The sequence below is a fragment of the Nothobranchius furzeri genome, chromosome 12 (genome assembly GCF_043380555.1).
Source record: "Nothobranchius furzeri strain GRZ-AD chromosome 12, NfurGRZ-RIMD1, whole genome shotgun sequence".
NCBI lineage: Eukaryota > Metazoa > Chordata > Actinopteri > Cyprinodontiformes > Nothobranchiidae > Nothobranchius > Nothobranchius furzeri.
The window spans coordinates 39,406,465-39,421,567 of record NC_091752.1 but is presented as its reverse complement, the minus strand read 5'-3'; the positions used below and the strand labels follow the sequence as shown (position 1 = coordinate 39,421,567).

The following is a 15,103-nucleotide window of genomic DNA, read 5'->3' as shown; positions in this document are numbered from 1 at the left end:
CAAGCATAAGAAAACATGAAGGCTTCAAAAGTATTTGTATCAGCACCGCTCTGTCAGCATGGTGGGAGTATCTTAAAATGACAGCGTCTTCACTAGTACCATGCAGACGCACACCTATCTGGAATAATCCTGATATTTTGCAAAATAATAAAATGATGAACCTTCCGCACTGGAAAAATAAAGGAATCCTATACCTAGAACACATATATGAAGGATTGGACTTCATCCCATTTAATAGAATAGTCTCCCAATTTGGAATAGATAAGAATAGCTTTTTAGAATACCACCAAATTAAATCTGTAGTCAAACAAAAATTTAAGCTCAATAAAATAGAATTACAAACACCACCAAGGGTAGTAGACTTCTATAATCTCAAACCCCCCAAACTACTGTCTAAAGTATATAAGACACTGTCCAAAATAGATGATAGAATAGCAATCCCTATTGAAAAATGGGAGGTGGATCTATCAGTTAGCTTTGACCAGAACTTCTGGTCCCAAACTTGTTTAAAAACTTTAAAAATGATCAGAAACTCCAATTTACAATTAATTCAGTACAAAATTCTACACAGAGTACACTATACAGGTCATCGGATGTTCAAGATGGGGTTTGTGTCGTCTGACACATGTACACACTGCACAAACAACGTTCCTGACGATTACATTCACGCACTGTGGTCCTGCCCACCTGTCCAGGAATTTTGGGGTAGAGTATGTGAGGATCTGTCAAAATGTCTGAAATGTCATATCCCAACTTCCCCCTCTCTTTGTTTACTGGGAAACCTGGACGATGTCCCGATTGAAACATCTTTGGTTCACGTGGTTCTGACTGCCATATGCATCGCTAAGAAAATTATCCTCTTGAATTGGAAAAATAGAGAAGCTCTCTGTTTTAACCAGTATAGAAATCTTTTGTTAGATCATATTACACTTGATTTAGCCTCTGCTTCCACTTCAAATCAATCTCTCTGGGCTCCTTTGATTGGTTCCATCACATAGCGATGATGGGGGACCGTTGATGTTGTCCTGCGGGATGATGTGGGTGGGTGGGTGGAGGGTCTGAGTTTGGAGTATCCGGATGTTCCCTGGGGGTGGATTCACTGGGGATGTCTGGGAATGGGGGGCCGTTGCCCCCCTCTGGAGGTCCTTGGGTTGCCTCGGGGGGTGGACTACTAGCGGTTGTGAGTGGGGACTCTTGGAGGTCTTGGCGGCGGCCAAGGGTCACTGCCTGGCAGCTACATTGCCCCTAGGCGGGTCTGGGTGGGGGCCTGGGGGCTCGGGGTGTTGTGGTGGCCGGCCCCGTGTGGGGATCTGGGCGGGGCCTTGGGGGTCGGGTCCTGACATGTATGCTGCCGGGAAGAAGGCAGGAACATGCAGCAGTGCCTGGCCTGGGTTCAGGGGCCTCGGGTAGACCTTGGCTCCTCTGCTGCCCGATTACAGGGGAGGGGGAGGTCCAGGAGGGGGAGGACCCAACCGTACCTGGATGTTCTATGTCTTCTATATTCTGGAAGTTGTGCAAATGCAGGGATGGGCATAGACATTCTGCTGGGGTGGGGCTGGGTTGGTGCCCTCGGACTCCGTGAGGCTCTGTAATGCTGCTGCTTTGGGCCCTGGCAGGATGGGCTGGGGTCTCCATGCCCTGGGTGGCAGTTTGACAACAGAGGTGCCTATAGGGGCCAGTGGGGGAGCTGGCTCCCTGGAGGGCTTAGCCCAACCAGCCATTCCTCCCCATCCCTGCATATTTCTCTCCTCCCACTTCCTCACATCATCTCACAAACATGCACATAGGACCTTGGGGGGTGGGCAAGTCAGGGAGTGCGGGTATGGACCCCATTTCCGCATTCATGTGGCAACCTGCCCCCCAATTTTATTTGCACCTTATACACTTCCACCGACGACATTCCACGCAAACATACAGTACACTTAGGGCCTTGGGAGTGAGTACATTCAACTGCAATTGGCAGGGGGATTTCTCAGCCTCCTCCCGAGTGCCGGTGCCCACTTCCAATTTTAAACTGCACTTGGACACCGAGGGCTGTGGGTGCAAGCGGTGTGGTGCGGTGGCATCAGCTGGCATAGGCCAGACAATGCCCGCACTGCCCGCTCACCACAGCCATGGAAGACACCTCATTAACACACAACACTATATTGGAGCAGCTGGAGGGAGAATAGGGGTCTTAGCACACCTCTATTGTTGCTTGGCTTCCTGGGGCTGGAGGCTAGGAGGGAGATCTGGCCGTCTGATTGGGGTCTGGGGTGGTGGGTTGCTGTGCTCAGCGTTGGGTGGGGGAGCCTACTCATCAGCACCCCAGCAGAAAGGGTCAAACTCTGGTAACTGGTGATGGTTGTACCCAATGTGCAGCAGTACCGGGACCAGAGTGAATAGGGTGTGTATGGGGAGCATGAGTGGATGTCCGGCATGCATTTTTGTAAGTCTTTGGTTGTATGTGCATGTGTGAGCATGAGGGAGGGAGTGCGTCACTGTGTTTGTGTATGACTGTATATGTCAGGTGGGGCCTTTGACTCCTCCCCTCTCCTGGGACTTATTTTGATGATATAGATCTTCGTCTCCCCTTCCACACCTGGTGTGTGGTGTGGTGCCTTGGTCTGCCTGAGTGTTCGTGGCTCCTGGGTCAGGGGTTTAAGATTTTTGGCGTCTGCCTGATCAATCCCGGTGGCGGCCTGGTGTCAAGTCAAAAGTCCCTGCAGGTCATATTTTTCATTGAAATCGAAAATAAAAATGTATCTACGTTACTCAAAAATTGACCTATATCAGACATGATATTAAAAATCAGAAAATAATTATCTATTTACATCAAAAGCCCGCAGGAAAGAGCGCATTTCATCATTCTAGAAATGTAATCATTGTAGATTGGACCTTCTTGCTTTAATACCATCTATGTTTAAAGTTGTTCTGGGAAGCAGCGATATTGCACCAGTTTTTTCTGTAGATGCGAAATGCTAATATGAGTCCATCCTAATGCAATGTAAAAATCATGTGTTTAAATTATTAAACATCAGGGGCCTCATATATCAAGCTTGCTTACGCACAAAACGGGGTCAGAAAACTGCGTAAGCAACTTTCCACGCAAACTTTGGGATTTATGAAAGAAAACTTAACGGAAAAATGTGCACAACTTTAAGTTGGCTAAGGACCTGGCTTACACACATTTTGGACATGGAGAGCACCTGCAGTGCTACTGCTGAGAAGGATAAAATTATGAAATCCTGCAGCATTATCACTTGTACTGCTTCGTTTTCACACAGAACAAGACCCCCACATGCGCGCACGCACACACACACACACACACACACACACACACACACACACAGCCTGAAGCACAGAATACGGACAGGGGGACAGATTGAGGCAGAATGTCATTTGTCTGTGACAGTGTGTGTCCTGTCACTGTGACTTGATTGATCAAGCGGCCTGACTTCTTGTACAAGGTAGATCGCTGTTTGGCTGACTGGTTAGCACGTGTGACTTTCACCCGGGAGTCTGAGGATCAAATCCCGATCGGACCCTTTTTTAATATCCACCACAGATCTCTCTGAAGAATTCACAACATTGATGGCTTCAGCAACGCTGTGCCACTCCATGGATTTTCTCTTATTTTTTTGCAAAAGCACTTCCCTTCATTTCTCCATTTCACCCACAGGTACCTCAATTTCTGCTTCTGTGAAATTGCGCTTCCTTGATCTGCCTTGATCTACGGTCGCCATGTCATTGGCGGAGAGCTGCAACAGCCGGCTTATGTATATGCATGAGATCCACAAGGCACTTTGCATTGACTATTCATGGCAGTAAGTGAGCGTGGTGAGGGCGGGATGTGACTAAAATGCAGCTGAGAAAAATTCTCGTTAGTCTCCGATTTATGAAGCAGAGATTGCATGTAGCTGTACGTACTCCATGTTTGATAGATCACAAACCTACTTGGCGGCGTAAGTGCATTTTTTTGCTGAGCTTAAGTACGGTTTTAGTAAGGGTTCTATGCAATGTTTAATAAATGAGACCCCAGTTATTTAATATGGTCTTTAACACTTAACCTCATATCAGATTTTATATTTGTGTCAATATATTTGAGTCAGAACTAATAAATTATGTCTAGACATAAAAAGGACCACAATAATCGGAGCCCCATAGTAATCACATGTTAAAAGGTGTTGCTATCATCTCCTTTCCAGCCTTGACACCAATGTCTTTGAGACTGAGCCACTTTCCTGTTAATTCTCTGCATTCTGAACCCTCCGTTAATCAAACTAAAGTGAAGTGTGTCTTCATTCACCAGCTGAATTAATCTACAAAGCTGCTTTGTAATTCTCCAAAAGTGCAGAACAACCCTCTGCCCTTTGATATTATAAATAATGTCACTGAGAGTTAATTATTTCTTAAACTAAACGATGTTCCGCTGGATACTTTCTGCTTCATCTTCGAACAACTGACAACTCTATTAAACTATTTTAATGACGCTCTGAATACGAGAAGGACTCACTATGGGAAAATCACATCTGTGAAGTTAAAATGAAAAATTACATTTTTGTTGGCTTTTTATTTATAGAAACGGAGATCAAATTAAACTTTTGAATTGCTTTTATTAAGGTGTCACAGCAGAATATCTATTAAACGCTTTGTCTCTCTCCGACAACAAAAAATAGGGGAAATTAGCATCACTTTAGGGTCAAAGGAGGTCAGCATCAAGTTCAAAAGATAATTAACATGTTAATGAGCTGTCCTCAAGATTAATACAGCAACGCAGAGTTCAGAACACTGACGTCTGAATGTGATGTAATAATAACTCTGACTAGTTGAGACAAAATATAGAAACAGTTACACATTAGTTATCATGGTGCGTATGCACCCAATATTGTGTATTTTACCGATTTAGGGATTTGTTTTAGTGTTAATTATTTCAGTTCATGATTATCAGTTTCTTCTTGATAACATTCATTACTATTTCATATCCTTGCCTCTGGCCCTTCCTGTTATCCTTTCTAAACAGAAAAATGTTTTCCCTCCCCGTCTGTGATTTGCTGCTGTTTTTGACATTTCAACTCTGTCAGCTACGATCACGGGTTGCACACACACAAATCACCACACACGGCTTGAGATTCCAGTAGTTTTATTATCACTTTTGTTGCTTTCGGCTGTGTCCTGCAGTTCGTGTCCCTTGTCCTGAGAAGAATCCGGCGTCCTCTGCAACCTGTCAATATAAGCAGGTCAACTTGATTAGTTATTGGCAGCAGCTGTGATTTCCTGATCTGCTGGTGCTGCTCTGACTTCTGTGGTCTCACCCGGCTCTCTGTTTCTCTCCCGCACTCTCACGCGTCCCACCGCCCCGCCACGACAGTACTGTGCAAATGTTTTAGGCAGGTGGGAAAAATGCTGTTAACAAAGAAGGCTTTCAGAAATTTAAGGTTTATTTTTACCAATTTACAAAATGCAAAGTTTCTGCTGGTTCGTTGTCCATGATCCGGCCGGCCGCTGACTGCAGCTCAATCGGAACCGGCCCAAATGTTTCTGGATCTCATCATAGCAGAGGAGAGTCAATCGAAGAGCACTTCAGTTATTCACTCACGTGACCCTGCAGTTGCACAGCACTCAAATAGGGGACAGGAAGTAACTTCATTACATAGCACAGCACAATGGATGAAACAAGTATACTGAGGCTTCAAATGGGCTGGCACAGACATATCATGAAAAAATACATCTTCCTTTAGGTTATGACCAAGCCCCCACAATGCCGCTCAGAAAATGGTCCCATCCCGGAAGTAAGAAAAATTGCAGTTCCACCCTCATCCGCTGGGGGCTGGTGCCAGAAGCGAGCAAATCCTCATTGACTCCCATGTTAAAAATGCCGATTTCACAGCAGAAATAAACATGTTTACAGCCTGGTGCCAAAACATGTTTTTTGTCTAAATTATCTAGTTTATACTCATGACAACTCTGAGGGGGGTGAATTTTTTTCTCACTCTTCTGTTTAAGTGTATTGAAAGCCTAAAATTCTGTATAATTAATGAGCATCCGACACACGTGACCGCCGCCTCAGACCCACGTGACCACAGAGCTAGCTCCGTGGAAAGGCCTCAGTACAGCCTCGGTCTGGCTTGGAAACTGCTCCGGCATTTTGAGTCTCTGTGTTTGTGTATTCTTCTTTGGATATTATTGGTGCAATTGTTGGACAAAATGACTTGCAGTGGTATTAATTGCACTAATAGAGCGTCCAAGGAGTCTCCACTTCATTTTTTTCGGTAAGTTAAAATCTATATTCGTATTTTATGTCACTGCCACCTTTAAACTAGCTGAGTTTACCGAAGTAGCTAGCTAACTATCAGTTTAACATGTAGCATGTACTGTTTAACCATGAAATTTAAATGTAAAATACGGTAAAATAATTAATAGGGCATATTTAGATGGGTAATATGGTAAAACCCAGTGCATTTAAGATAAAAATGGGTTGAAATATGACGGAGCGCTAAGAGGGAGACTTCTGTGTCCATTCTTCCATCCGGTAATCCCCAGCGGTCAGGCCGGGCAGCCTGACCGATCCGGTGCCTACTTGCTGCGCCTAGCTGCTGCGCGGTCTGACCGCTCGTGGAGTTTTTCATGTCTGACTTTAACCGCATCTAATACTGTATTACGGCGTGAGCGCAACAGCGACAACTTAATATCGATGTGTAAGCAGCCTGAGTGGTAGGGTGTTTTCATCTGAACCCTTAAAACCTCCAGCAGGCTATGCTGCACTATTGACGTGTTAGCGCGCGGCGCTAACAACTTAGCAACGTGACATGTCTCTGAGAAAGCGTAAAACACGGACGCTTCTTCTGAAGCGGAAAATAACACCTCTTCTTAAGCAGAGCAGGATGTCGCCTCGGCTCGTTCACGGCCGAGCCGGACTGAGCTCGATAACATTGACCAAGCACAGCCACTGGGCCGTTGTAGCTGCCACCAGGCCTGCTGAAGGAACTCCAGCGGGTTTCATCAGACTCGTAAAGTTTCTTGTTTTTGCTGGGGATTTCTGTATTTTACCGCTCCCTCCTGCAGTCTTCCCCTATTAAAATTTAAAATGTGTAACTTTATGTATTGTGATGAATGACTAATATTCATGTAAAACTAAAACGTTAGGCATTTAGGGGGAAAAAACAAAATAATAAACATTATACAGATGTCAAATAAATCAAACTGTAATTAAACTATATATTTTCAAAGTCATATAGACAGCATGATGGTTTGTGTGATCCGCGCGGTTTCACTTACACCCCTTTAATGATCAGGCTGTTTTTTATTATTTTTATCAGCTGATAGCAGTTAAAATTATGGTAAAAAATACTTTTATCTGTTTTTGATAACTTAATGCCCAGGAAGAGCATCTTCCTGGGCATTAAATATAACCCAAATGTTTTATTATGAGCAGATCTGATGAAGGTTTAGACAAGCAGTCTGCAAAGTAAAACTTGTTTAGAGTCCAAACTCTTACTAAAGCTTTTAAAAAGAAAAAATGGTTGAATTTTGAGAAATATCCACAACAGGGGAGCGAGACCTCTGAAAAATGTATATTTTCTCTGAATTCATAGAATAATGTGAAGATTCTGGGAAAAGTTGGGATTCTGAGATTAAAACGTAAATCTAATCATAATTCTGGCAGTTTTTGTGTCCTTCTGCTGTGGAAAGTCGTGCAACATGAAGATACTGAGAAGATGCTTACAACCTGTATTTTTATTCCATCCATAAATAAAATCATGAGCTATTTTTTTAATCCAAATTTGATACAAAGGGCCATCGTTGGTTCCAGACCCGTTCTAGAACATTCCTCTAATCTTAAAGTCATCATCAGTTTCTTCCTTTTAACAAATATTTATTTGTTCAAATATTTAATATTTATAACTGGAATATTTGTTCCTCCCTTTCCCACTGCAGTTAGTCCTGTCCTACAACCCTGTTTTTGCAGCTTAGTGAAGCCAACCATCACTAACCTGGGGGTGGTTTTGGACCCAGAGATGCGGATGGACTCCCACATTAGCCAGGTGGTTAGATCCTGCTTTTCCCGGCTTCGCCAGCTACCAAAGATGAAGTCCATCCTGAAAGACGTGTCATATTTTCTCCCCAAGCTGGACCTGACCGTCATGTATCGGTCCAAAATAGTGTGATGATATTGTGTTTTTTGTACATAACAGACTTTTTAACAGACAAATTTGTTGCATTCTCCTACACCTCTTCACGGGCTCGCCACAGTAAATATTCTATTTGGCAAGAGATAAACTTTATTGTATTTATCCTAGTGAATCTATAATTAAACGGGTAAACTAGTAGTAGCACATCCAACATCAAAGAAAGTAAAATGTTACTATCAGGAGAGGGAGAATGTTTAAGTGGTTAGCAGCAGTGTGCTAGCCGATGGCCCCCTCCATGAGGCCACCACAGCTCAGCAGAACATCGTTGTAGCTTCTTCTGGGGAGAAAAACACTTGGAGAAAAAATAAAGTTAACAGCTGAAATAGCAGGAAATAATACAGTTAAAGAGCAGATTGTAGAAGAAAGAAACCCCTGGGTTAAACTGGTCTGTCTACTGCATAATGCTGAACTCTAACATGTGTCCTCAGGGAAGGACCTGATTGGTGTCCAGAACCTGTTGAAGAAGCACCAGGCTCTGCAGGCTGAGATCACAGGTCATGAACCTCGCATCAAGGCTGTCACCCAGAAAGGAGAGACCATGGTGGAGGAGGGTAGAGCAGGTCTGGTCCTGACATGTTTCTGAGGTGTCTGCAGGTTCTGGCTCACTTTTTTTGGGTCCAGGTCACTTCGCTGGTGAGGAGGTGAAGACTAAGCTGTCAGAGCTTCATGGACGTTGGGACACGCTAAAGGCCAAGGCGTCCCAGAGGAGGCAGGACCTGGAGGACTCTCTGCAGGCCCAGCAGTACTTTGCGGATGCTAATGAGGCCGAGTCCTGGATGAGGGAGAAGGAGCCCATCGTTGGAAGTCCAGACTAAGGGAAAGACGAGGACTTGGCCGAGGTATGGAAGTCCCTTCCTGAGAAACTCCAATCGCTTTTCTTTGCTCTCTTTCCAGTCCTTCATAATTAGTGTTTCTGTATTTGTCATTTCCTTCGGTTGTCTACCAGACATCGTTGCTCGTTTGAGCGTCTCATGGGTTAGGGGTAGAAGTGCTGGCCTCGCACAGGAAGTGATGACAAACGTGTTCCCGGCGCTCTTATTTCAAACGGTTTACAAGCTGTGATGTTTGTTCCCGCTGCAGAGCAGCCATGACACGTGGCAGCCGGCAGAAGGCTCACGCTTTTCCACTAAACACCCGCAGAGCTGCGTCTGCGGTGAACTGAGCAGGGTTTGTTTTACGGTGGCGGATCCGATTGGACCATCGCTGCGAGAAAGCTCCACTTGTGTCAGACGAGCTGAAGGTTCTGATGTTCTGCTCCACAGGCTCTCCTGAAGAAGCACGAGGCCCTGATGTCGGACCTGTCGGCTTATGGCAGCAGCATCCAGGCCCTGAAGGAGCAGGCCCAGTCCTGCAGGGTGAGTTCAGAGCCCTCGGCCCGTCAGAACATTCTTATCCACCACGTTCTAACACCAGACCTGTTAACCCGACAGCAGCAAGATAATCAGCAGGTGCTTTTGTCCTGCAGGACCTGAAGGCCAACGAGTCCCGCCTGAGGGACATCAACAAGGTGGCATCTGAACTGGAGTCAGAAGGTCTGATGGCTGAGGAGGCTCCTATGGTTCAGGCTCAGGTGAGCCTCACCTGTCTGCAGCAGCTGGTCCCTCTCACTTCCTGGTTTGTTAACTCTGCTCGTCTCTGTTTGTAGCAACAAGAACATCTGGGTTCTGCTCCTGGAAAGGTGCATGTTGTCCTCCGCCTCAACCAGAACCAGACGTGGTGTTTATGTTACCACTCATTTGTTTGTTTGTTTGTTTGTTTACAGGACGAAGCCGACTCTTAACACGGCGTCACCCTGGAAGGTGAGTTCATTCAGCTGATCAGAGGTCACCTCTGATGGCAGCAGTCACGGCCGACCGTGCTGACATCACACAGGAATTCAGGTGACCCGGCAGGCACCAGGTGCTGGTGAAAGTGGGGACATGTCAGCTGGTTGCCATGGCTACAGTTATCTTTATGCATCTGTATGACTGCTGACTGGTGTGTGTTTCCTGTGACCTTTGACCTCAGACCGTACGGTTGGGCGTTCAGACGACGGCTAACTTTAATTCCATCAAGGTAAGAGGAAGCTCTTCCCTTCCTGTCTGAGCGATCCGTCTCCAGGTTTCCTCGTCCGGCGTCCAGCCCGCTGGCGTCCACCTTCATCTCACCTTCATCTCATCTCAATTCATTTATAGTGCAATACTTTCACATTATCATTTTCCCACACTTCTGTATACCTGTATTTTGTTGTTTTTCAATAAAGAATGACAAATTATTTAAGTTTGGTTTTTGTTGCACACAAATATATATCTGTAAAAAATATCTTCAAAGCTAATGTTTACATAACAAGTATGATTGGGTTTTGCAATACGGCACTCAAGTTTATTTTAGTAAGATTTTCAAACCAAGTAAAGTTAGTAAAGAACACATTTCTATTGTCTGCTAAGAAACTGTTGGGATTTAAAATGGGCCTGTTGTACAAATAACTTGTAAATGATTATTCCTCACTTTTGTCTTAACCAAAGAAATTCCAGTAATTGAGCAAAAACATTTATTTTTAACACTACATTTTATAAAACAGGGCACAGTGTCGGCACATGTATGTATGTCGATGGTCCGCCCCAACCGAACCAGGAGACACAGACGTCAGGGAGGCCAAGGTTGTCTCTGCAGCTCTCTGGGCACCACGCCTCACTCAGCTGTCCCCAATGATCCAAATGGCTATGGAGGAAAAAAAATTTAATAAAAGAATGAAACTTAAAAACTCCCAAACCTCATGTCATATTTACTAATCAGCTATGGCTGATTTATTGTTTGGATCACAGTGAGTTACACTAATTCTAATATATTTTTATTTCTATTATACATACATACTTTTTAACTGTTATTTTCACATGACTGTTATCAGGCTCTTGTTCTGGTTCTGATGATAACTCTGTGTCTTCCAGTAAGTTATCTTGTGCTTACTTCATCTGTATAATGTCTCTTTACTTTTGGTAAATTGTACTGAGTCCAGAATAAAGGCTAGCTGGCTGTACAAGATACAAACAAGTATTACGTTTTGGAAATATATGAAACACCGCCAGCATCTGTTAGAGCCTGTGGCGGGGTGCTGAGGGCCGGCTCCAGCCCAGGAATGAGCTCTACACGCCGGCCGGGAGGGTTTGAAACACCGCCATCCTCTCCTCTGCTGGCTGTTCATTCTGTTATGGTTACCGGTGCTTGTGTTGCAATGTGAAACGCTTGGTCTCGGATTTTGTAAGAAAGATAATAAAATGTCCCCCCAAAATACGACTTAAATATATTTTCTCTTCTTCATGATACATTTAATGGCTGGTGCGACTCAGGAGTGATAGCGCCGAAAAAAACTGTACTGAAAACTTGCTAAAAGCAAAATGTATTCATTACGGAAATAAATTATAAACTTACCGATTTAAAACTTTTTTAATACAGGTACTTCTCACGAACAGGCGCAGAAAACCTCCACCTAAACTCCGTGTGAGGTTCAGGTCGATGGGTGTTCCAGTTAGCTCCGGTTGGGTTGAAGCTAGGTGGCTACATCCGTTAGCTCGGCTCCCACCTCCGCTTTAGCTTTGGGTTAGCCAGGGTTAGCTTCAGGTTAGCTCGTAGCTAGTTCGCCTGGGTGTCGTCACTCGAGCCCAGCCTTACAGCCACACCCTCAGCGCCTCCTCTCTTCCCTTTTATGGAATTGTCTGGGCTGGACGGAACCTGTGACACGGTCAAAATGGCGGTGGTGGACACCTCCCATTATGGACAGATAACGCGTTATTGAAGCCTATGGAATCGAATTGTCCAGTATATGTACAGTCTATGGTTATGACCCATATAGTCTAAAAAATTTAGATTTTTCATACACTCTGGAGGATTTCCCCAGTGTACAAGCGATCGGCATAACAAACTATCTCGTTCTGCAAACCTCGTAGAATAGACTATTGATCCCACAATGGGGAAATTCACTTGTTACAGCAGCTTAAACACTTAAAACAATAATTAGAAGAAAAATAATAACAAAGGTACACAAACATTCTCATAGGCGGTAAGCTATTATTGTAACCTTTGACCACTAAAAACCACAAATAAAATTAGGAACTTGGGTTCTATAACTGTGCAGCATACTGTAAGGGACACAGAAATACTATGTAAATCTGGTATTGCACAGGTGTTGAACACATACTGAGTATTGCATTGGTGTTATTGTGTACCAGGATAATGCCAGTACCAGTTAAACTGAGGAGTTGTAAACTCTTACTGCAGCAGTTTTACATTTGGGATGTGTCAAGCCTGATTTATGCTTCTCTGTCTGCGTCGGTACGGAGACACGCAACGCCATTATCCATCCTTGCGTAGGGCTCCGGCAGGTACGCAAGTACGTACGGAGTCGAGCCCACTTTTTTAAACATCCGTCGAACGAGACGGATTACGCAAGCTAGTGATTGGTTGGTCCAGAAACCTGAGATCACTTCCGTCATGACGCAATGTCCTGCGATAAAAGTTTGTCAACAGTGTCGGAGTCTTGTGTGTAGAAAGAAGTAGATATGAACCAGTTCAAGGAACGTCTAGCGGAGGAAGTACGGAAATACGAACATTTATACAATCCGTCTTTAAAGAATGATAAAGATGCCCAGGCCATTTACAACTCCTGGAAGGAAATAGCCCGCATTTTGGAGATGGATGTGGAGCAATGCATGAAGAAGTGGAGGAGCATGCGGGACAAATTTGTCCGAATGAAAAAACCTTGAGGGGCAACAGTGGCGACCCAGGTGGCAAAAAGGTTCCAGCTTTTTATGTTTTGCTGTCGTGGTTGGAGCCACACATAAAGCATAGACCCACATCTTCAAATTTCAAGGTAAGTACTTTAGCACGCTGTGTTTGTACTTCCTGTTTGTCTGTGCTACCAGCTGCACATGGCGCTAACAAGCTGCAGTTCTAGTTAAAAGCTTTCATCAAAGTCATCCAAATCCATCTTATTATACTACTGTGATTACCTAAACTTATTAATAAGTGTATTTGCATTCTGTTTTTACCAGTGTATGGAAGTAATAAAGACATAACTATATGCCTGTGTTTGTTGAACAACAGGCCCCAACTGAACCACCTCAGGACCAGGCCTCATGTGGATCCTCACAGGATGAGGCCCCATCACAACTTCAGGGGTCTACACTGCCTGCCTCTCGACAACAGCAGAATGAGTCCTCACCGCATCCCATGTCATCACATTCCTCATCAAATTCATCTCCATCTCTCCATGCCTCCCTTGCCCGAGAATCCGTTTCAACGGATCAACAAACAGCCGATGAGTTGCTAGAGTCCACCAGCACACCACGACCTGCTCTCAAAAAGAGGCAGCGCCAGCAGCATGTGGATGACTGCTTTTCTGAACAGATGGCCCGAATTGACAAACGTAGGAAAGAACTCAGTGAGATACTGCAGAAGGATGATGAATATGACAGGTTTGGGCAGGTTCTAGCGGAACTACTGAGGAAGGTCCCTGAACATAAGCAGGTGGTGGCCAGGCGCAACCTTTTAGCATGTGTGCGCGACCTTCTGGGGGATTCAAATGTGTATGTGTTGAAAGTTTTTTTATTTGCATGTTATTATTTTTATTCCTAGAAGTGTTTCATTTGCATGTTTCTTTTCTATTAAAAGCGAAGTCTGTTTTCTTCCATTTACAGTTTTGTTTCTCATTTTCAGTTATTTGGCATCAGTTTGCACACAGTATTATTTCGCACTCATTGACTAGGCTCCAAAAAGCAGATAAACACAAATTCTTGAAAAAAAAGATTCATACCCCAAGATAATGTTAGGTTTTCTGTTGAGATTTTTTAAAGGTTTTATTCACTCAGCTTCAATTTGTAGTTAATTCCACTAGCACCTGCACAACAACATATGAGCTGTACAATCATGTAAACATCAGTTAACAAAGCACCAGAAAATGGACCTGGTAAACATAAAAAAAAAAAAAAAAGAAAACAGAACACTACCACCAGGCACTGATTACGATGGACAACATCTAGTCTGTGAGTGTGCCACATGACACAGTCTCCTCCTGCCAGGACACAGCTCCTGCTGGTGACAAAAATGATTGTGCCAGTTCACTCCTCACACAAACGGCATTCCTGTTTGAGCGGCTCTTGCTCATCATCTTTGCGTTGACCGGTAGCAGATTGGAGTCAACGTCTACCATTCTCCGCAAATCTCCAGGGTGCACCACTCCTGCCGAGTCGCTGTCAGCGAAAGTGGGTGGGATGTATCGGCTCTCTGGTGTGTTCGGATTGTCACTGTATGCCAGGTAGTTGTGGAGAACCACACACGCCTTCACAACCTTGACCGCTTTATTTGGGTGGAACTCGATGGCCCGCCCAAGAATTCGCCAACGTGCTGCTAGGATCCCAAAGCTGTTCTCAATGACACGCCGGGCTCTGGAAAGGCGGTAATTGAAGATAAGCTTATCCTTCTCCAAATTCGTCGTCGTCGTCGTCTTCCTCCGCTTATCCGGGTCCGGGTCGCGGGGGCAGCATCCCAACTAGGAAGCTCCAGGCCGTCCTCTCCCCGGCCTTGTCCACCAGCTCCTCCGGCAGGACCCCAAGGCGTTCCCGGACCAGATTGGAGATGTAACTTCTCCAACGTGTCCTGGGTCGACCCGGGGGCCTTCTGCCGGCAGGACATGCCCGAAACACCTCCCCGGGGAGGCGTCCAGGAGGCATCCTGACCAGATGCCCAAACCACCTCAACTGGCTCCTTTCGATCCGGAGGAGCAGCGGTTCTACTCCGAGTCCCTCCCGAATGTCCGAGCTCCTCACCCTATCTCTAAGGCTGAGCCCGGCCACCCTACGGAGGAAACTCATTTCGGCCGCTTGTATCCGCGATCTCGTTCTTTCGGTCATTACCCAAAGCTCATGACCATAGGTGAGGATTGGGACGTAGATCGACCG

At 45.0% G+C, this 15,103-nt stretch overlaps 1 long non-coding RNA gene across 1 annotated transcript; it reads right to left on the bottom strand.

Moving 5' to 3' along the window:
- Positions 1–10,687: 10,687 nt before the first annotated feature.
- LOC139062130 (uncharacterized) lies at positions 10,688–11,810 on the bottom strand. Its single transcript, XR_011515714.1, has 2 exons — positions 11,580–11,810; positions 10,688–10,871 (listed from the first exon to the last, which is right to left on the bottom strand). It is a non-coding gene; the product is annotated as an uncharacterized lncRNA (long non-coding RNA).
- Between the last annotated feature and the right edge of the window lie 3,293 nt (positions 11,811–15,103).